We start from the raw sequence: 24,900 nt of genomic DNA, 5'->3' as shown, positions 1-24,900 counted from the left end.
CTATCACTAGTTGTATGGGTTTAAAAAGTGATATCATGGAGCTAAGTTATCATTGATTAAATTATTCCTGGTGGTTACCTGCCATGATTGTAGGGCACTCTTATCTTTTTCTGAGACTGGGGAAACTTGTATTCTCCTTTTTTGGTGAACTCTTATCCAAACTTTCAGTCAAATGTGTTGATTATCTGCAATATTGAAGTTTAATGTACAGAAATCTGATCTGTAGCGTGAGTGTTAATATTTCACCTTGCGTTTGCCTTTGAATAATTTTTGAATAATTGGGTGTAACACATCATCACTTCCTTCTCTATTTTTTACGGGCCTGAATATTTAGAACTGCTGTCATTTTATAGTAGTAGATATGGTTTCAAATGTTTGAGTCTCTTTGGAGATTTGATTTGTAGTATGATTTAAAAAGAAATACTATGAACAATCATAACAGAGAAAGTATGATTAGGAACAGATCAAATTACATGGTCATGTTGAATTATGGTTTTTGTATAAGTAAAATTATAGTCACCCTGTCCTAAATATTTATGAGTCTACCATTTGTTAAGGATAAGTAATGACTATATCCTTGGTAAAGATATATTTTAATAGCATTAATTGCTATTCTGGCCATTTTTTTTGCAAGAAGTAATATGCTTGACATTTCTTAAGATTCAGGTGGTGATTGCAGAAAAACAGACCTATGCAAGTGCAAGTTGTTACTGTTACCTAGGGAAACATGATGAGTTAAGAGAGAAGCGTACAGTATCAACTGTTACGAAAGAATTGCAGGTTCTTCTCTTGGTCCAGAGGGCTAAAGGCATGTTGTGGAAAGTAATGGAGCCTGGGGGATAAGAGCTTTGATACCAGTCTGAACACATTTTACCTGCTTGTGCTCTCCAAGGAAATCTAGAAATGAGTTAAATGGCTTAATCTGCTCAGGATTTTATTGTACCCTCACACTATACCTTCACTCATAGTAGTTACAAAGGATGAAAGACACAGCAGTAGCAGCTTCTAGATGGCTTACTAGAGAGGCTTCTGGTACTTGCTTCTTCCATAAAGAAGAACCAAAATTGTGAGACGATAATCACATTTCAGATATATCATCTAAGAGAGATCACTGGAATTCAACAGAGGAGTGACAGGAAACACCTAAAGCAAGAAAGGAGAGGGAGGCAAGGCAACTTGCAATTAGCTGAGAGTCTGGAGAGGCTCTTCAATGTGGTGAAAAGGTAATTGAATAGCCCCAAGTGCTCATCTTTTCCACCATAAACTCCCACATGTTATCCATGGGAAAGCCCCTAGGCCATCACAGGCCTTGAGACTAGCATAGCAAGCTACCTGGAGACCACACAGAGGCATTGATCCAGAAAAGGAGCTCATGCTGGATCCCACACATCTTCCAAGCTCTAAGCACCCATAACAAGTTGCCATATTGAGAGCCCAGCCCCCACCAGACTGCCTCCTGCCTGGAAGCCCATCAGTCCCTGACTCCACATCTCTGAAACCCCACTAAAATTTCCCGCCTGCAGCCATTGCCACAGCTATTTGCTGCCTCCAGCACTGAAGTGTGAGCCATCCTCAAAGACCCTGATGCCCCTAGCAATGAAACTGCTGAATATTTTCATAGCCTCCAAGGACAGACTTCCTTGACCACAGCAGCTGTCACTGTGAGTTGCTGTGGCCAAGCCTAAAGTGCCAGCAAGCAGCATGCTCCCTAGTCACCTATATACTTAATGCTGCTGCCACTGAAAGTGACTCTGCCCTCCGCAATAGCAAGGCTGCAGCACATCAGCCTCTACAGAGACTCTCCAGGCCCCTCCAGAGCATTCCACTGTGGACCTGGGGTGCTTATCCCACCTGTGCCTACCACGGCCAGCACCTGTATGCCACCACCGGGGAGCCTGAGGACAAGTATGCCAAGTCTAGCTCTGCCCGACCCTCCAGTGCCCAGGCATGCTCTCCAGGAGCCTGGGGCTCTCCCAGTCCAGTCCACTACTGTTGGCACATGAGCACTCTGCCTAGGGTGCTGAGGTTGGACCCACCTAACCTGCTGCTGCCACTACAGTGGGAACCTACTCACATGCATCCATGGGCTTAGGGTTGTCCATCCAGCCTATCACAGCCATGGCCAACACCAGTCTGGATCACTTGGACCCAGAGGTTTGTCCCACCACTGCTACTACTGTCACCCACTCCACACCCACTGCCACTCATCTGCCTGGACCACTGTTACCACTACTACTGGCACTTGAACAAGCCACCTAGAGGCCCAAGGATAAGCACGCTTGGGTCACCACTGTAACCACTGGGGTCTGAGGATACGCTCATCTGTTGTCCTTGTACCCAGCAAAACTTCACTACAGCTTCCACCAACAACTGAGAAAATCACAGACTGCCCTGATGCAGTTTACAGCCAAATAAATAATAAAGAATAAACTACTGCATGCACCCAGAATCAAAACCACAGTCCTCTGCCCAGCCAACACCATAGCTACATCTTCAGAAAAAAAGTCCTCTCCTATGAAAGCAAATTCTAAAAATTAAAAGAGATTTCTGTTACACCAGATGCATAATTGTAACATATGGACACAAAAAACACTAAAAAGCAAGGAAATATGGCACCTCCAGAGGAACATAATAATTCTCCAGCAACAGATACCAATCAAGAAGAAATTTATAAAATCCCAGATAAATAATTAAAAATAATGATATCAAAGTAGGTCAGTCAGATACAAGAGAATACAGAAAAATAAAACTGAAGAAATCTTTGAATAAAATACAAAATATACTTGAAATCCAACAATAGACTAGTTCAAGAAGAAGAAATAATCATGTAACATGAAGACAGATCTTTTGAAATTACCCAGGCATACAAAAGTAATGAAGAAAGAATAAAAAAGAATGAACAAAACCTACATGACATATGGAATACCATAAATTGAGTAAATATTCAATTTTTCATTCTCCCAGAAAGCAAAGATAAAATGAAAGTTTTAGAAAACCCATGTAATGAAATAATAGCAGAAAATGTTCCAAGGGCAGCAAGAGATTTAGACATACAGATATAGGAAGCTCAGAGATCTTCAAACAGATACAATGCAAAAAGTTCTTCTGCATGGCATATTATAGTCAAACTGTCAAAAGCCAAAGAAAAAGAGATAGTTCTAAAACATCAAAAAAAGAAAGCATCTAGTCCCTTTTAATGAAGCTTTCATCAAACTAATAGTTCATTTCTCAGTAGAAACCATACAGGCCAGGAGATAATGAAATGACATATTGTAAATGCTGAAAGAAAAAAACCTGACATCCAGGAATAGTATATTCGGCAAAGTTATCCTTCAAAAATGAAGGAGAAATAAAGGTTTTCCAGATCAGAAAAAGCAGAGGGAATTTGTCACCCCCAAACCAGTCCTATAAGACATGCTTATGGGAGTCTTACATGCAAAGCAAAAGAGATGATATCTATTAACGTGAAAACACATTAAAGTATGAACATGAAAATACATGAAATGTAAAACCCACTGATAGAGCAAATATACAAATAAGGAAAAGAGAGGACTTAATTGTTACCACTATAGGAAAATCACTAAATCACTATGATAAATCATAAGATAGATGGAAAGGAACAAAGGATACACAAAACAATCAGAATTCACTTAATAAACTGACAGGAATAAATCCTCACATATTAAGAATAACTTTGAATATAAATGGATTAAATTTCCATTTAAAATACCTAGATTGGCTAAATGAATAAAAAAAAATGACCCAACTATATGATGCCCAAAAGAAACTCATGTTACCTATAAAGGCACATATAGACTGAAATTTTAGTTATAGTAAAAGATATTCCAACAAACAGAAAACAAAGCAGGAGTAGCTATCCTTATATCAAATGAAATAGACTTAAACAAACAAACAAAAAACGACAAATAAGGTCATTAAATAAAGACAAAGGGATCAATTTAGCAAGGGAATGTAATAATACTAAACATATGTGTACCTAACACCAAAGAAACCAGATAGATAAAGCAAATATTATTAATCTAAAGAGAGTGATAGACTCCAATACAGTAGCATTTGTACACTTTGACAACCCAATCTCAGCACTATACAGATCATCAAGATAGAAAATTAACAATGAAATATTGGATTTAAACTACACAGTAGATCAAATAGATCAAACAGACATTTATAGAACATTTCATCCACCAGTTACAGAATATGTATTATTTTCATCAGCCCATGGAACATTCTTCAGAATTGGTCATATGTTAGCATACAAAACAAGTTTCAACAAATCAAAAAAATTAAAATCTTATCAAGTCTCTTCTCAGATCACAAATGAGTAAAATAAAAAATAAATAACAAGAGGAACTTTAGAAACTCTACAAATTCATGGAAATTAAACAAAAAGTTTCTTGATAACCATTGGGTCAAGAAAAAATTAAAGAGGAACTAAAAAATTTATTAAAACAAATATAAATTGAAACAAGATGTATCAAAACCATTGTAATATAGCAAATGCAATGCTAATAGGAAAGGTTATAGCAATAAAAGCCTACATCAAAAAAGTAGAGTCCAAATAAACAATCTCATGGTGCACTTCAAGGAACTAAAAAAAGAGGGAAGACCCAAATAAACAAAATCAGAAATAAAAATGAGATTTTATAACTGATGCCACAGAAATACAAAAGCTCATCAGAGAATATTATGAACAACCATATACCAACAAACCAAAAAAAAAAAAAAAACTAGAAAAAATGGATAAATTCCTGTAAACATACACCTTGACAAGATTGATTTAGGAAGAAATACAGAACCTGAACAGGCCAATAACAAGTAATGAGATTGAATTTGTAATAAAAAATTTCCCAACAAAGAAAACTGTAGGACCTGATGGCTTTGCTGCTGAATTCTACCAGGCTTTCTAATATCAATTCTCCTCAAATTGCTCCGAAAAATTGGAGATGAGGGAATTCTTCCTAACTCATCCTATGAGGCCATTATTACCATGATACAAAAGCTAGACAATAATGCAATAATGACAACAAAAAATCTACAGGGCAATATTTCTGAAGAATATTGATGCGAAATCCCTCAACAACATACTAACAAAGTAATCTAACAGCACATGAAAAATATAATATACCATGATCAAGTGTGATTTATACCAGGGATGCAAGGATAGTTCAACACATGCAGATAAATAAATGTGATGCATCACATCAACAGAATGAGGGATAAAAACCATGTATCATATCCATATATGCAAAAATGTTAATGTTATAATATTTAAATGTTATAAAGGGGTATTAAATTTTATAAAATTTTATTAAATTTAACATCCCTTCATGATAAAAACTCTCAACAGATTACGAATTGAAGGAACATACCTCAACATAATAAAGACCATACACGACAAACCCACAGCTAACATCATACTGAATTGTTAAAAGTGGAAGTTTTTCCTCTAAGAACTGGTACAAGACGAGGATGACTGCTTTCACCAGTCCTACTCAACATAGTACTGGAAGTCCTAGCCAGACAAAGTCCTAGCCAGACAATTAGGCAAGAGAAATAAATAGAAGTTATCCAAATTGGAAAAGAGGAAGTCAAACTATATCTCTCTGCAGATGATATGACCTTATGTCTAGAAAATCCCTAAAGACTCCACTAAAAAGACTCTTGAAACTTATAAACAAAATTAGTGCAATTGCAGGATAGAAAATTAGTGGAGTTGCAAGATACAAAATTAACTTACAAAAATCAGTAGAGTTTATATACACCAATAATAAACTAGTTAAGAAAGAAATCAAGAAGGCAACCCCATTTACAGTAGCTACAAGTAAAATACCTAGAAATAAGTTTAACCAAGGAGGTAAGATACCTCTACAAGACAAACTGTAAGACATTAATGAAAGAAATTGAAGAGAACAGAAACAGATGAAGACATTCCATGAGCAAGGATCAGAAAATGTAATATCATTAAAATAATCATACCACCCATAGCAATCTACAGATTCAATTCAATTCCTATCAAAGTATCAATGTCAGTTCTCACAGAAACAGAAAAAACAAACAAACAGAAAAGACAACAAACCAAAAAAACAAAACAAAACAAAACATAAAAACAAAGCTGAAGGCATCACACTACCTGACTTCAAAACACATTACAAGGATATGTATAGTAACCTAAACAGCATGCTATTGGGATAAAAACAGACACATAGACCATTGGACTAGAATAGGGACCCCAGAAATAAATCCACATATTTACACTCAACTGATTGTCAACAGTGGTGCCAAGGAAATACACTGGGAAAAGGACACCCTCTTTAATACGTGGTGGTAGGAAAGTTAGATGTCTATATGCAGAAGGGTGAAATTGGACCCCTATCTCTCACTATATAAAAAAAATCCACTCAAGATGGAGTAAAAACTTCAAAGTAAGACCCCAAACTATAAAACTACTGGAAGAAAACATAGGTGAAACACTTCAGGATATTGGTCTAGGCAAAGATTTTATGGCTAAGACCTCAAAAGCATAGGCAACAATAACAGAAATAGACAAATGGAGCTGTATTAAACTAAAAAGTTTTGTGCACAGCAAAATAAATAATGAAGAGACATCCTGTTGAAGGGCTGAAGTTATTTGCAAACTATTTATCTAACAAGGGACTAATATCCAGAATAAACAAGGAACCTGGAAACTCAACAGTAAAAAAAAACAAAGAGTCTCATTAAAAAATGGGCAAAGGGCATGAATAGATGTTTATAAAAAGAAGATATATATGCTGGGCATGGTGACCAACACCTGTAATCCAGCATTATAGAAGGCTGAGGCAGGGATGTGGCTTGAGACCAGCATGGGTAATATAGTAAGACCCTTCTCTATTAAAAAAAAAAAAAAAGGAAAAGAAAAAAAAGAAAGAAAGAAAAAGAAAAGAAAAGAAGATATACAAATGACCCACAGATATATAAGAGAGTGCTCAACATCCCCAATAATTAGAGAAGTGTAAATCAAAACTACCATAAGATATAAAATTACCCCATTTAGAATGGGTATTATTAAAAAGACAAAAAAATAGATGCCGGTGGAGAAAGGGGTACTCACACTGTTGATGGAAATGTAAATTAGTATCACCAAAATTGAAAGCAACGTGGAGATTTGGAGATTTGCAAAAAATAAACATAAAAATACACACCAAAAAAACCCAAAATAGAACTACCATGCAACCCAGCAATCCTACTACTGGATATTTATCAAAAAGATAATAAATCAATATATCAAATGGATACCTAAACTCCTATGTTTATTGCAGCACTATTCACAATAGAAAAAATATGGAATTGACCTAAATGTCTATTGACAGATGAATGGATTAAGGAAATGGGGTATACATATACAAGGGAATACTATTTGGTCATGAAAAAGAATGAAATCATGTCATTTGCAGCAACATGGGTGGAAGTGGATGTCATTATGTTAAGTGAAATACATCAGGCATAGAAAGGCAAATATTGTATGTTTTCATTCATATGAGGGAGCCAAAAAAGTAGATTTTATGGAGGTAGAGAGTAGAATGATAAATACCAGAGGCTGAGAGTAGAATGAAAAATACCAGGTTTGTGGGTAGAGAGGGGGTGAATAAGAGAAGTTCATTAATAGATACAAACATAGAGTTAGATACAAGAAGTAAGTTCTAATGTTTGATAGCAGAGCAGTGTGACTAAAGTTAATAACAATATATTGCATATTTCAAAATAGCTGGAAGAGAGGACTTGAAATATTTCCAACACGTAAAAATGTTAATTGGTCAAAGCGGTGGACACCCCATATAAAGTGACTTGATTATTACACAGTCTATATATGCAGCAAAATATCACATGTACCTCATAAATATTTATGGATATTTTATATCAATAAAAAATGATGAATAAAGGATATATGACCCATCCAAAATAGGACCAAAACAGTATGCAAAGGAGAGTGTTCCAGGGATATAAGAAAATCTTGTTCAATTTTTGGCAACTTTCACTAGGGTGTCTCAGGAATCTGAGAGCACTCTTTATTTCCAGGCATTCTAAAGTCTTATACTCTATCAGAAGTGTATCAAATATAGGTGGATATTTTTACCACCTATATTTCTATTGTAAATTTTAACAATTTAACATGCCCCAGAGAATGCCTTAAATTCAGCCATTTGAGACTAGTTGCCATCTGGTAAAGAAGTGATTCTACAAGGGAATCTGGAGTATTTCAAACAAAGTTCGATATTGTCTTTTACATTTGTTCTCATTTTCATTTTCATGATAAACCCATCAACAAACAATGCTGTTAGAATTTTGTCTTGAAATGTTCAACTCATCTGTTATGGGAGTGGACACATCTCACTTTTCAGAAACATAATCATTATCAAGAGTTTTCCTTGTATTTGAGTTGGATAACTAGAGCGTAGTGTAGTCTTTCATGTGATATACAAGAACAGTTATAATAACCTAGGAAAAATCAGTCTAATGTTCAAAGGACTCTTCTCCAATCATCTGCCTATGTCTAAGAAGTCTATAGTTATAGGGTTTCTCAGAACATTACAACTTATTTGATTATGTTTTGAATTCTATAAATATGGTTTTATTAATGTATGGATTAGTTATAATTTGACCAGATATAGAATAATTTTCAGGTACTTCTAAAATTAGTTCCTATGCAGTACATTTTATTGGTTGTTCTCTTGGCAGAGTAGATCTCTACTCATTAAATGTTATAAAAGTTGTGCTTCAGAGAATTCTGTGTTCTCACAATGGTACCAAAATAACATTACAATTTCTGCCACGAAGAAAAGATTGTTAGAAATTTCCACCACTTGAGTGATTTTAGAACTCAAAGGGATATGATTACCTTAATCATATGTTAATATTTTCTGTATTTATGATGTTTTGACATCTTTGGGGGACCTTCCTGGCCAGGAAGATACTTTCCATTCCTGGAGCTAGTTTCTACAGACAGTAAACAACTCACCAGTGATTTCATATACAAACCAACTAATCCGGGGCTGTACCTGCAATACCACCTTTCTCTGACTCTCACATACCCAGCCACTCTTTCCCCTGCCTGAAATCAATGCAAGGTCAGGTACCAGGCAACTAAGAACAGTCTCTATGCCCAAATTATTCCAACTGGCCAGTTCCTGAATCCTGCTCTGCCTTGCCTTCACTTTTCCCACAGAATGGAAAAAAAAAAGGCTGTTGCCAATGCCCTCTTGACACCGGCATCCCTTTGTGGTCCTACATGGCACACGGTGCTTCACTTTTGCAGGAGAACTGTGAGTAGCATTAAATATTTCTTTCAGTGGTATTGACCTTTGTATGTCATTACTCAATTACCTTTATGAGTTAAAACCTGGACACAAATCACTGATACTCAAAATCCTCATGATTAAGACTGATGGTAGATACAGAGGTACCCATGCCAACAAGAAAGCCACATGGTTTTACACTTTAGTTTACATGCAGTTTTAACATGGGATTTGGGGTGGGGGGAAATGTGGAAGCTGAGGCTGTTGATTTTTTTTGATGTGGCTTCTTCAGAAAGATTTTAGAAAGTTGTCCTCTGTTTCTTAGACAATATGGGACACTGGTCCTTCAAGTAGCCCTTGTGCTCCTAATACATACAAGTGGCCTGATCTATAGGCTGCTAATTCTTTTTTTTTTTTTTTTTTGAGATGGAGTTTCGCTCTGTCGCTCAGGTTGGAGTGCAGTGGCACCATCTCGGCTCACTGCAACCTCTGCCTTCCAGGTTCAAGTGATTCTCCTGCCTCAGCTGGGACTACAGGCGTGTGCCACTATGCCCGGCTAATTTTTTGTATTTTTAGTAGAGACAGGGTTTCACTGTGTTAGTCAGGAGGGTCCTGATGTCCCGACCTTGTGATCCACCCACCTCGGCCTCCCAAAGTGCTGGGGTTACAGGATAGGCTGCTAATTCTTAAAGAACAGAGCATAGGCTACTCTTGTTGTTTGGAGATACAGATTATTTTGTTACTCTAAATGTCAATGAATTTTTTGTTGTTGTTTGTTTCCTTACTTTTGAGGACTTTTGTTCCTTTTTTTATTGTGCTAAACTATACATGACATAACATTTCCCTTTTAGAATATTAAATTCAATGCCATTAAGTACATTCACACTGTTGTGCAACCATCACCATTAGCTATCTCCAGAATTTTTTCATCATCTCAAATTGAAACTCTATGCTCATTAATGACTCCCATTCCTTCCAGTGTCCTAGTAACCACTATTCTGCTTTCAGTCTCTACAAATTTGCCTGTTGTAGGTACCTCATGTACATAAAATAGTACAATATTAATACTTTCATGCCTGGTGAATTTATTTCATTTAGCATTGTGTTTGTAAGGTTCATTCATGTTGTAGCATGTATCAGAATTTCATTTCTTTAAGAATAATTAATATTCCATTATATATTGTATCAATTGATTATTATTATATATGTAGAATATAGAATACACATATACATATGTAATATGTGCATGTATACACACACGCATATACACACTGCATTTTGCTGATTTATTCACCCGTCAGAGGATATTTGACTACTGTAAATAAGTGCTGTTATCAACTTTGGTGTGAAATAATCTATGTAAATTTCTACTTTCAATTCTTTGGGGTGTATAACTAGAAGTTGAATTGGTGAATCATATAGTAATTTTATGGTTGGCAGTTTGAAGAGCTGCCACACTGTCTTCCACAAGGGCTGCACATTTTACATTCCCAACAGCAATGTACAGGGATGTAATGTACAGGGAGAAATATACCAATTTCTCCTCATCCTCGCCAAAAGTCTTTATTTCTGTCTTTAAGATGATGCTATTCTAGTAGGTATGAAGTACTATCAAGTTGTAGTTCTGATTTGCATTTGAAAAGATGATGAACATTTTTTCATGTGCTTACTGGCCTTTTATATATATTCTTTGGAGAAATATTTAAACCATTTACTCATTTTTTAATTGGGTTGTTTGTTATTTTGTTGTTGAGTTTCAGAAGTTCTTTCTTTTTGTATTTGAGCCCATTTTATTTTTTAATGTTTATTTTTAGGTTTGGGGATACATATGAAGGTTTGTTACATAGGTAAACTTGTCTCATTGTTTGCACAGATTATTTCATCACCCTCCTTCCACCTTCCACTTTCAAGTAGACTTCAGTGTCTGTTGTTTTCTTCTTTGTGTTCATAAGTTCTCATCATTTAGCTCCCACTCGAAAGTGAGAACATGTGGTATCTGGTTTTCTGTTCTTGCATTAGTTTCCCAAGGATAATAGCCTTGAGTACAATCCATGTTCCAACAAAAGACATGATCTCATTCTTTTTTATGGCTGCGTAGTATTCCATGGTGTATATGTACCAAATTTTCTTTATCCAATCTGTCATTGATGAGCATTTAAGTTAATTTCATGTCTTTACTATTGTGAATAGTTTCATACCACTTTATAAAGGAATAAGTCTGTCTTGACTTTAGCTCCTGGTGTACCCCAGAACATTGTTTGAAATATTTCTGAAGTCTATTTATAAATATGTTAATTTTTATTTTGATTCATCTTCATTTTGTTTATAAATTTGTATATTTTCCCGGTCTGAACTTAAGGGCCTTAGATAATACATTTCTTTTAAAAATGCACTCTTAAAGTGATTTTCTGACTTATGCATAGCTAGATTATTTAAATCTTCTGCTGGCATTTCATATTATGGTGCTTTAACCATTTTCCCCTTATAAGGGCCTAAGAATGAAAGGAGCTTGATAGTACGAAACTGATTTTCCATGACAATAATTATCAAAATCCTGGATTCTAGCACTGATTTCTGTCTGTCTTTGTGAAACCTGAGGAACTACGGTAAAGCTCTCAAGCTATCTCTAGACAGAGTTTAAGTTCATCTTCTATAGATCTAGAAAAATAAAGGGGATTTCAATTTCCATGTGAATTATTCCTGTTCAAAGGAAAAACACAAGCAGAACCATGAGGGAAATGTAGAACAGAAGGAACAGAAGCGGTATGAGAGGGTGGTGAAGACAAGGCCAGATACAGAGAGATGCAAGGAGTGTGGGTTTCAGAAGACTTGAGAGGTAGTGAGCATTCTCAATAGAATGTTTGAGGGAGGCTAACCTGGAGTTTTTATTTTTTTATGCTTAATCATGTAATTAGAGAAAATTTACCATATGTTTGATATTTTATTTTCCTTCTAGAGTCTGTTTTCAATGTATTATTGATGTATCAAAATGTCTTCATAACAGTTATTGCAGTTCTAAGTCTTCCTTAATAAACTCTTGTCAATTATCAAGCTAATTATAAGAGCCACTTTGAGAGGATATATAAAATGCAAGGGTTTGTGGCTTTCATGGGGACGGTTCCATGACAAACACAAGTGAGGCTGTACCTGGTCAAAAGCCTAAGCTATTGAATGCTGTCTTGGTTTTGGAAAAGTATAGGGTAGGAATAAGTCATCTGTTACGAAAGCTGACAATCCCACTCCAGAATATGTCATTATAAAATGATATTTCTTTTGTTGTGCAGAAGCTCTTTGGTTTAATTGGATCCCATTTGTCAATTTTGGCTCTTGTTTGCAAGAAATTATCATCAGAGTGAACAGGCAACCTACAGAATGGGAGAAAATTTTTGCAATCTATCCATCTGACAAAGAGCTAATATCCAGAATCTACAAAGAACTTAAATTTACAAGAAAAAAACAACCCCATCAAGATATGGGCAAAGGATATGAACAAACATTTCTCAATAAGACATTTATGCAGCCAACAGACATATGAAAAAATGCTCATCATCACTGATCATTAGAGAAATGCAAATCAAAACCACAATGAGATACCATCTCATGCCAGTTAGAATGGTGATCATTAAAAAGTCAGGAAACAACAGATGCTGGAGAGGCTGTGGAAAAATAGGAAAGCTTTTACACTGTTGGTGGGAGTGTAAATTAGTTCAACCATTGTGGAAGAGAGTGTGGCGATTCCTCAAGGATCTAGAACTAGAAATACCATTTGACCCAGCAATCCCATTACTGGCTATGTACCCAAAGAATTATAAATCATTCTATGATAAAGACACATGCACATGTATGTTTATTGCGGCACTATTCACAATAGCAAAGACTTGGAACCAACCCAAATGTCCATCAATGATAGACTGGATTAAGAAAATGTGGCACATATACACCATGGAATACTATGCAGCCAAAAAAAGGGTGAGTTCGTGTCCTTTGCAGGGACATGGATGAAGCTGGAAACCATCATTCTCAGCAAACTATCACAAGATCAGAAAACCAAACACCGCATGTTCTCACTCATAAGTGGGAGTTGAACAATGAGAAAACACGAACACAGGGAGGGGAACATCACACACTTGGGCCTGTGGGTGTTGGGGGGATAGGGGAGGGATAGCATTAGGAGAAATACCTAATGTAGTTGATGGGTTGATGTGTGCAGTAAACCAACATGGCACGTGTATACCTATGTAACAAAACTGCACGTTCTGCACATGTAACCCATAACTTAAAGTATAATAAAAGAAAATTATCTTATTTCATTATTTGATAAAATAAGGAGTGTCATCACATAGATTTAGTTGGTGGTGTGGAGGGCAGAGAAGACGCAATCATTATTGACATGCCACCTTAGCACAGATAGGCTGCCATTCTAGCAGACCTCCAAACATCAGTCCAGGGACTGCCTTAATTGGAAGCTTCTTTGGCCCCTGCCTCCATCACTTCAGTATGCTCTGGAAGACGTAAAATGGAAGCAAATGAGACAAGCCTTTGTGCAGATAAATCAATAAAAAATGAATGTGAAGAAACCAGTAAAAGGATGAGAAGATTAATGATGAGCATATTTACTAAATTGTGCACTCCCCCTAAAAAGTTCAAACTCCTTTATAGAAAGGACTTTTTAAAAACAAACCATAGAGTAACAAAATAAATTTAGCAATGCAACCTCAATGAAAGAAGTCAGATCTGACATCATTGTTGAGAAATTCCCAGGCAGCACTTCAAAAGGCCTGTCAGACTGTGGGGAAAAAGGAGCCCTCCAAGTTTGCCTATTGTTTCAAGGTTTTTGGAATGACACCAAGAGGAGAGGGTCTTCAAAAGAATCTAATGAACTTTCAATTGTCAAAGAAAGAGGCTACCATGCAGTATCGTGTGTGTGTGTGTGTGTGTGTGTGTGTGTGTGTGTGTATCTGAGTTTCTTATTTGCTTAAACAAAGAAGGTAGACTCTTGTTAACCCACTCTCTCCTACATGGATTGTTGGCAAGCTTTAAAGCCAGTAGTGTTTAGGAGTTAGCATACCTTTAGCTGTTAACATTAAGTTATAGATGTTATTGACTGAACCAATGAGTTTAACATCATTTTTGTTGATTACTTACTGTTCTTAACATGCCTGGGTCTAGGAATGAAGACGAAACAGTGCAGAACCCATGCTGATCCTGAATAGAAGCAGAATGAGCAGTAAACACAATTGTGCTGATTTAAACGCTTAGTATTTGGGGCTGCTGTGTTATTTCTACATATCCCTGCCAAAGGGGTAAGCGTGAGACTCACGTTGATTAATCTGATTACCCTTCTCCCTTAGGAATTAGTGATTTCTGGGCAGGATACATTGAAAGAAACCAATCCAAGTTCTTTCTCAGAGGGAGAAACTGATACTGTGGGAGAGAGTGTATCTATTTGGCATGCTAGGCTGCACAAACTGAGAGTTTGCAGTACCTTCTTTTCTCTCATGTGGAAAAAGCATGAGAAAGAAGCCCACACAAAAAGCAGGACCAAGAGGTGAAGGAGGAGGGACAGATCTCTGATGATGTAGCTTTAGTGCCTGGTCTCGAAGTCGGCACATCTCAACTTTTCGGTTTTATGAAATGCTGCACTCTCTTTTATGCTTAAATAATCTCAACTGGGTTTCTTACCCTCATACCCCCAGAAATTCCCACTTCCCTTTAGCTTGCCTTCCTCAGTTGGATTATTTCAAGGTAAATCTGCAAGACTCCTTGAAGTTGCTCTTCCCAAATTATCTATTTAATCTATCCCTTTCTTGATTTAATATTGCCAGGGATTCCCAATGTCCATGGACCAAATTTTGAAATCCTTGAAAAATGAGCACATGCTGCCTTTCTTTCGATGCCGCCTCTTCTGTGACTGTGCAGGAGCCTCACGTGCTGGCCACAGTGTGTTTTTATAAGTAACCCGAGCATCCTTAGCACTTCATTATGTCCATCATTTTTCCCATGTTCTTTCCTCTATCTAAAATGCTCAGCACCCTCAGCTTCATGAAGATAACACCCCTGTTCTTCCTAAATAAAAAATCAAATGCTTTTCTTATTACTAATCTTGATAGGGCATATAAAAACCATTCTCACCCGTGAATGGTGAGTATAGCTTGGTGTATGGGGCAGAAGTAAAAATCTGCACTTCTCATTTGCTGATGGTGCCCTTGTTTGATTTGTGCTTACATATTCATTAGTAAATTTGGAACAGTATTATCCACTCTTTTATCTTCCACAGATTTGTGGACAGGATCCACAAAGTTAATGTTTAAGAATGAGCCATTTATATGGAGAAGCACCATTAATTTTGTTTATCTCTCACTGAGTTGTTTTGTGGTTATTTGTGTGTGCATTCTGTCTCATAGATTGTAACTCCTCCAAGGAGACACAGGGGTGGCGTGCATCCTTAAATCACCTTGTGTCTTGAACACAAAAGTGCCTTGTTAGAATCTTCTGTGCCAGTAATCAAACCATAGGAGAATATTAAAAATACTGCTGCATCTCACATATACAATATAATAGCACTTCTATTAGTAAAATTAGTAAATGCTAGGATTTTTTTTTAGTTTTAGTAATTTGTATCTTTAAAGAAAACTTAATTCCAAATTTTAATTTACAAAATTTTTGTCATCATTCAGAAGAAAAGGGTGACACCTGTAGCAAAATCAATATAAGACATTTCTATGCTTCAAGAGACCAAGTATACAGTAAACATGATAATACTTTGATTTCTGTCAGTTCATGATTTTTCTCTTGGATTTCAAGACGGTAGAATGTACATAAACTAAGGACTTTCTCCTCCAAAACAACAACAACAACAACAACAACAACCCCAAACACAAACAAAAAAATGGCCAAAAATTGTATTCACAACTCTTTTCCAGTAACTGCTTGGCACCTCAGGTTCTGCTATGTTCAGGTACACCCTTCCCTGTTGACTCTTTTAAGAAGGAAATGTATGGGCCTTGACTTCTGTAACATTTTGAAGAAAAACTGAAATCTCAGCACACTTTATAACTTGTATTTCCTAGCAGACATATGATCATTTATCCTCATCCAGAGCTCTTCAATCACAAGAAATTGCTAGCTACAACTGGAAACATCTCACTTCAGCTTTTTCCTAGACATGTGAGCATTCTTTAATCCTTTAAAGTCATAAAACGCTTGGACATCTGCTGGATCTCAAGACAATCTGTGGTTGTCCCTAGCATTTTGAGTGAAAAAAAAAAATAACAAAGCTTGATTGGTATTCCGAGCTGATTTAGTTATCATTCTTTCCTCCCACCCTTGAGGCAACCAAGGCAGGAAGGCAAAGTGCCTTTCCAAATGGCAGGTCTCACTGGGGTAGGGGCAGGGCTGACCCCCAATCTTCTGAGGATCAGCTGAATGCCCTTTTGTTTCCTGCGCAGAGTCCTGGGGTAGAGTCTTCTGAGTGGGTATTTGTCCCGATGCACATTGGAGCAGCCTGCATCCTGCCAGTGTCACATAGGTCCCTAACCTGCTCCCACCTCAGCCAAGCAAAAAGAACGAGGTACACTGAGTTGCATGAAGCTTCATGAATCCATTCACCATCACCCATGCTTGGCACTGTCTTCATTTTTATACCTGCTGCCTGAAGGCAAGACCCATCTTCTGGCTGATTTAAGGACAGGCATTAATCTACCCATCTCCTTCGTTGTTCCCAAGTTCACGGAAAGCCACTGCAGTTGATTTTAATTTGAGATTATTTAATCTATGTGATCATATATATTATTTTGTATCATATATACAGACAGAGAACCAGAAGTGCTGAAGTAAAGAGATGCCATCAATAAAAGCTGGTAGGCTGGGAAAGTGTATTTTATCAACAAACAGAAAGCAGATCTGTCATACATAATTGTGCATTATGACAAGTAAAAATAACGTCATTTTCTCATGTTCTAGGAGAATTTTATCTCTTAAATAAAAGGGAAACATTGATGGGCTACCATTGCCCTGCTGAAGATGGGGTGGGGATTAAAATCATCCATGAGGATCCTGGACCCGATCCTTTCGTACGCAGAAGCCACTTCAAGGCTCTACCACGGACAGAGCATTCAACCACACTCCCAGATTACACCATTCAGGAGGTCATCATTTATAATGTGTTTGTGTAAGAACTCAAGGGAGACATTTGTTAAGTTTGAAGAGAGTGGAGAAAAAAAAAAGTGACCTAATGTAGAAGAGAGTATGGTAGCTTCCCACGGGGTGTTTAGAAGCAAAGAATGGAAACCTTTTCTTTATGCCTTTTGAGTTCAGCAAAGTGGTGTCGGTGACTTATTAGAAGAGGCTAATGCCACATCATGAGCCTCCTGCAGCTCACGAAGGGGAAGAAAGTTCCACCCATGCCTTTTAACTTCAAACATGGAATCCTAACATTTTAAAATGTCATGGCTTCACTTACATGTGGTCACCCCTCCTCACCTGAAAATGATTGTCTCCATGGAAGTGTTGTAAGAGACTGTGAATTAGAATGCTTTGAAGTAAATAAAAAATTATTCTTACAATTTGGGAGTATGTTTAATAGATTTATAAATTTATAAATTTTAAGATTTTAAATTTTAAGTCGATTATGAATTTATGCCCTTGATTTGGCTTCTTGTATTCTCAACCATAAATTATCTTTTTCCCAAGCTCTGATGCTGTTATCCCATTTCCTTCATAGATGCCCATCATGTTAGAGCCAAGGACCAATATGACAGCCAAATACAGAAAAATGAAACACTTAACTGTAGTAAGTAAACAGCACAGGTTTTACTTGTAGATTATTTTCTCTGTAGTTGGCATACACTGTTTCCCCTTTTAGACTCTGTTTTTATGAGTTCAAATATTGTATTTTATTTTTATATGTATCATGTCTAATATGGTGTGTGGCACACATCCAGTCTTCATATGTATCATGTCTAATATGGTCTGTGGCACACAGCCAGTTAGTTTCAAAATAAAAAAATAAGTGAATAAATTAATAGTAGAATATTCATATTTTTCACTTTTAATGGTGGACCATTCAATGTGTTGAAATCATATTATAAGAATTCCTGGGCTGGGCGTGGTGGCTTATGCCTGTAATCCCAGCACTCTGTGAGGCCGAGGCAGGTGGATCACCTGAGTTCAGGAGATCGAGACCAGCCTGACCAACATGGAGAAAACCGGTCTCTACTAAAAAATACAAAAAACATAGCCAGGCATGGTGGCACATGCCTATAACCCCAGCTACTCAGGAGGCTGAGGCAGGAGAATCGCTGGAACCCAAGAGGCAGAGGTTGCAGTGAGCTGAGATCACGCCATTGCACTCCAGCCTGGGCAACAGGAGTGAAACTCCGTCTCAAAAAAAAAAAAAAAAAAAAAAGAATTCCTAATTACCCGTACCTTGAACTCTTTGCGACACTCAGGTTGATGGTTTGCCACAACATATCTATCTGAGCACATTGCAGATGTATGAGACTGGGTTGCCAGTGTTGTAACTTGTGGTGGCAGTGTCCTGCCTTTTTGTAAGTATGATGGCATAGAGTTATGATACCTTATGTCTCCAGATTTTTGTTCAATTGAAGAAAAATTGCAGCAGAAAACATACATGAAAATATAGAAGTTTGGAAAAAAGTTTAGCTCATATGTCAGGAGTGTAGAACTCCATAACAATGAAGTAGGTAATATGGCACTGCTCAGGAGGAAGGCATGCTCCTCCCACATGGAATATCAGAACATCATTCTATTCACAGAACAAAGGGCACTATTAGGTGCTAGAGAAGATTTTCACCAAACATTTTGAGGAATTAAATGTCCAGGCTTCCCTAACACCAAGGGCAATTTGACTTTCACTCCATCATTGTCAACCTGATTAGATACCCCAGGTGTTCAGCCAGATCTTATTTTATATCACAGTTTCTAGTAAATCATGATGCAGTGAAATTAAATTGGTCTTAGCAGAACCTGACAGAACAGTAATTGTAGCACAGCACTAAAATTTACCCCCTGAAGTCTACTATGGAAGTCTGTGTCTCATACTGTCATCTATGGAAATGCATCCTTGACAACTCGAGTGAGGAAATCAAATCTACATGGCATGTGACGTCAATGAATGAGCAAGAAATCTAGGTCTAATGAAAATGATAAAAAATGGATGGTGATGAACAGCAGCCATAGTAATTGCAGTTAGTGTTGCCATTTAGATGACTGCATTTGTATTACCAGCTTCACGAGAAAGGGCATAATGACAAAATGCTAGATGACTCTAATAATATTAATTTATTCAAAGGAATAAGACTTGCCAAAGAACAGTTTGTAATATGTCTTTACACGGTAGTAGAATTTATATAAAAGCCTACTTTCAAGTAACTTAGATTAAAAAAGATTATGTATTTATACTGAAGTTCACTTTTCATACATCTTCTGACTTCTAGTTGATAGGGAAAGTACTTAGACTTGATCTTAGCAATTAACTTATTTTGAAGATAAGACTTTATTTGTGAATGGTCACGGTGCTTTATTGTATGGAGGGCACATTGTCATAAGAGTGCTTATACAGCTTTGGAAAGCAGAAGCTAATTAAGCCTTGGACTTGGGGAGTATGTATTAGGTTGGTGAGAAAGTAATTGCTGCTTTTGCCATTTAAAAGTCATGGCAAAATAGAAACAGGTGTGAAAAGAAACATTCCCCCCAGTTCACCTGCACCTAGTGCATATAATAAATCTTACTGAAAAATTATCCTGAGAAACCCTGGATAGGAAAAAAAAATGCCTATGATTTATTTACATAATGTGAAGTAGCAAATACATATTTACGAAAGACACCAAAGGAAAATGTCAGTGGGCCAGGGATGGTGCATCTCTACTTGTATTATTCCCTAATGAAAAGAAAACATTGAGAAAAAGGTAATAAATCATATTCTTGTCCTTCTCTCCAGAGGCCAAAATAATTCTGGGTAAATTATACAGGTACAAATAATGAATGGTTATTAAAGCTGCATAAGAGATACTCTAAAACTCAGTGGTGTAAAGAGAACATTTATCATAAGCACACATTCTGTGGGTCTGGAATTCAAACAGGGCACATCATATGGAAGCTTGAAAGGCTAAAGTTATCTGAAGATTCACTCAACCTCATTTCGGCTGGTTGGTGCTAGCTTTCAGCAGGAGACTCCAATTCCATTGACAGTGGATCTCTCCTTGTGATCTTTTCTTATGGGCTAGTTTGGACTTTCTCACAATGTGGTAGGTGGAGTCCAAGGGCAAGCATAGTGGTCAAATGACAGAGAGAATATGAAGACTAGAGAGACATGAAAGACTATGACTTAGTCTTGCAAGCCACAAAATACCATTTTGGCACACTGTTGTTTATACTATCCATGAGACCCTACGCACCTCTCCGGGAAGGAGTGCTGGTTACATTGTACAAAGGACATGCAGGATGGGAGATATTGGTGTGGTCATCTTCAGAACATGAAATATGCCTCAGTTACTAAGCAAGAAATAGTAGCCAGCCAAAAACCTAGGGGACAAGGGAGGAAGGTGTAAAAAATGGAAGACAGTAAGAAGTATACCCCTATTTTGAAAATCTACCTGCACTAAAAATTCTGTGTAATGAACCATATACCCATGAATGCCTGAGATGTATAAAGATTCTCTGTATTTATTTTGTGTTTGTTTGTTTTGTTATTCCAATGTCTTTCATAATGATTCCAAGGAAAATCATAGAGCTATAGGAAAACTGTCCTGTGACATTAATATGGAATTTATAAAATGAAAAAAAGCTATTTACAAGCAATATACATGCATAGTAATAAATATGCCACACAGAAGCACATTTAGAATTTCTGTTTAATAGGGTCCTTTCTCAAACTGCTTATCACTTACTACCATCGTTAACCTGCCCCCTAAAGTGGAAAAAGATAAAAAGCAGAATTTGAAAGTAAGAATATTGTCTCTCATTATTTACATATATTAGGGTTTTAATTATCTTCTAACATGGTGAAAATACAAATAACATCATTCATAACATTTTAAAAGTTCAATCTGTGGGCATTTATCCATTAATATAGCATCTTAATCTTTTCATGTTTTTTTTTGCAACTGGTTGTATTGAACTTACATCTAAATGTTATTTTTTCTCCTATTTACCATAGTTTTATTTGATTAATTTTTTCTCTGCGTTGAGCATATAAAATGTACTTAGATGTTTTCTCTCTGCAGTTTGAAATCCATACATTTAATTTTGATTATTTGGTTAGAGTTGTGAAATTTTATATATATATATGTACATAACTACTTATTCTGAAATTTTATTGGATAAATATAATTGCTATCCTGTACCTAACAAAGAAATGTTTCCTATAGTTTTTCATATACTGTATGCTTTAAAATTTTTTAAATAATACTTAAAATACTATATATTTAAGTTTTTTTTTAAATAACTGATTTTTATATCCTACTTTGACCTTCTCGGTTTTTTTTCTGATACACTATATACGTTAGTAAGTCTTTTATCTAATGTCTACCTAGTGCCTGTTCTTATTGGCCTCTCTTTGTTTGATAAATCTGAAATGTATTCTATTTTGCCTGATTCTTGGATGAAAGAATTCTAGGTAGAACAGTATTTTCACACACCACTTGGAAGAGAAAAAATACAACCACTGTAATCTTCCATCGCTTTTTTCTGATGAGAAAGCTGAAAGCTGCTCTCAGGGGAATCAGACCCACTGTCATTCTTTTGTAGTTAAATGGCTCTTTTTCACTGGGAACTGTTAAGATTTCCTCATTAACTTTGACATCCTGAAGTTTCCGTGAAATGTGTTTGTTTGTCTAAGATGCAAATTTACAAAATCCATTTGACCTGAGTGTGCTCATTAAATTAAAAAGTCATTTTATTTATTTTTCTAATTCTGAAAAATTCTCAGCCATTCTCTATTGCACCATTGCCCCAGTCTTTGTTTCCTTTCCTTCAGAACTACTCAGCAACATAGTTTGAAGCTTCTAATCTCACTCAATCTTCTATGTGTCTCAGCTTTTCTCTCTCTCTTCTTTTCCTGTCCTCTTCGTCTCTAATGCTCTGTGCTGTGTTCTCGTGAGTCAAGGCCTTAATGTGTTTCTCAGTTCACTGATATTGTCTTCAACTGTATATGTCTTCTGTCTCTATTGTTGGTGTGATTAAAAATATATCAAAAGCTGGCTGGGCGCAGTGGCTCATGCCTGTAATCCCAGCACTTTGGGAGGCAGGGGCGGGCAGATCATGAGGTCAGGATATCGAGATCATCCTGACTAACACAGTGAAACCCCGTCTCTACTAAAAATACAAAAAATTAGCCGGGCGTGGTGGCGGGCACCTGCAGTCCCAGCTACTTGGGAGGCTGAGGCAGGAGAATGACGTGAACCTGGGAGGTGGAGCTTGCAGTGAGCCGAGATCGCACCACTGCACTGCAGCCTGGGCTACAGAGTGAGACTCCATCTCAAAAAAACAAAAACAAAAAACAAAACAAAACAAACAAAAGCAAAAAACAAAAAAAAATCCAAAGATGATTTTCATTTTTTGCATGTATTTCCTCATTTGTTCATGTTCTCATTATTGCACAGGGTTTGTTTCATTTTTCCCCCCCACATTCATTGCTTTCTGTGAGAAGTTTTGATGGATCACTTCTCAGAAGCAGAGCAGGTCTTGCATCAGCAGCTCAGGGTTTCTTTCCATGGTATCTCTCTTCTCGGTTTGGAGCAAACATTCAGGCTATATCCAGTTCCTGTTGTGCAGGGGTCTCTGATTATTTCCTTTGTACTGTTACAGGTATGCAAATTGTTTCTAACTGAAACCTCAAGCACAGTGCAGAGAATGTTCAGCTTCTGCTCTTCAGAAAAGAACTGAGACTCAGGAGCCACTTTTTACTGAGAGCTGGTTTATTTTCTCCTGCAGTCAGTGGGTTGTGTTCAGTTGGTGATTCTGTGAAGCAAATTAAATTTGAGCCTTCACATCTTGGTTCAATTCTAGTGTGCTTTGACCCTACTCTATAGATATACCCACAGCTAGTTTACCTTACTTTTGAGTGTATGTGTGTTTATCTGTTCTTTACCTTTGAATAGAGGGCAGAGTTGTTTCAGTATACACTATCCTTTTGACCAGAGGTCAAGTCTTATCAGAAATAAAGACACACTTTTGGGATGTAGGAGCAGGAAAAAGACTGGTTTTTGATGGGAACCTAAAATATATCCTTAGCAGTTGGTTAAATCTTCAAGTAAATTTCTTGATCCTGTTGTATGAAAACATACGCAGATTAAAGAACTTGAAGTTAAATAAACTAGAGAGTGCTATGATTAAAGTGCCTAAAGTGTTGGCCAATCCATTTTTAGGTTTTGGATCTTGAATATTGAATAGCACTACCTTGCAGATTTAGATATGGGCTTCTTTGCCATATATGAGTAAGAACTAACCATATCCTAGTGTATTGTAAATGGTGATCCACAAGATTATTATAAAATTATGTAATATTTTGTATTTTGATGATATATACATAATAATATCCACCTCCACACACACACAACTCCTGTTCACATACTCACTTTAGATCAACTGGATAACCACATAACATTGTTTTTCTTTCCTTCCTGTCACCAGTTCAAACCACATGGCTTCAGCACCTGCACTCTGCTTACTATTTTGCTGGATTCAACTTTAATAATTACAGTATAATGAGTGAAGAGCAAATGTCATAATACATTTTAAAAAACAGAAGACAAATATTAGTCGGATTTACACTGCTATAAAGAAATACTTGAGGCTGGGTAATTTATATAGGAAAGAGATTTAATTGACTCCCAGTTCCACATGGCTGGGGAGGCTTCAGAAAACTTACAATCATGACTGAAGGGGAAGCAGGCACCTTCTTCACAAGGAGGCAGGAGAGAAGAGAGACGGGAAATCGCCACTTATAAAACCATCAGATCTTGTGAGAACTCACTATCACGAGAACAACATAGGGGAAACTGCCCCCATGATCCAATCGCCTCCCACCAGATCCCTCCCCTGACACATGAGGATTACAATTTGTATTACAATTCAAGATGAGATTTGGGTGGGGATACAGCCAAACCATATCAGCAATCGTGAAAAGCAACAAGAATCTCATGTCAATACACAAAAAGTTTATCTTTAGTTATTTGAAAGTGAATTTCTACTAGATTATAATAAATTGTACCAAACAAAATAAGAAAAATGCAATGTCTAACTCTGTTCAGCAGTTTTCTTTGATCTCAGCAACTCACAAAGCAGCAGGTAGATGGCAACTAAAAGTTGTCTGAATGACTCTAGAATAGAAAACATTTCTTGGAATGTAACCTGTATCATTTCAACTTGGCTTCAGTAGGTCAACCATCACATGAATAAATGGCATAATAAATTAAGAGTACTAATATCTAGAAGCCGGCCTAGTTATAGCAAAGAGTAGGTAGATTTTATTTTGTCTTTTGAAATGTATAGTTTTTATTTAACTTCTTATAAACAAACAGGAATAGGAGGATAACATGTTAGGAAAATCAACAAATGGAATTTCTTTATTGGAAGTGAAAATTAT

The sequence above is a fragment of the Pongo pygmaeus genome, chromosome 4, assembly GCF_028885625.2.
Source record: "Pongo pygmaeus isolate AG05252 chromosome 4, NHGRI_mPonPyg2-v2.0_pri, whole genome shotgun sequence".
NCBI lineage: Eukaryota > Metazoa > Chordata > Mammalia > Primates > Hominidae > Pongo > Pongo pygmaeus.
The sequence above is the reverse complement of the archived record's forward strand: the minus strand, read 5'-3'. Positions refer to the sequence as shown.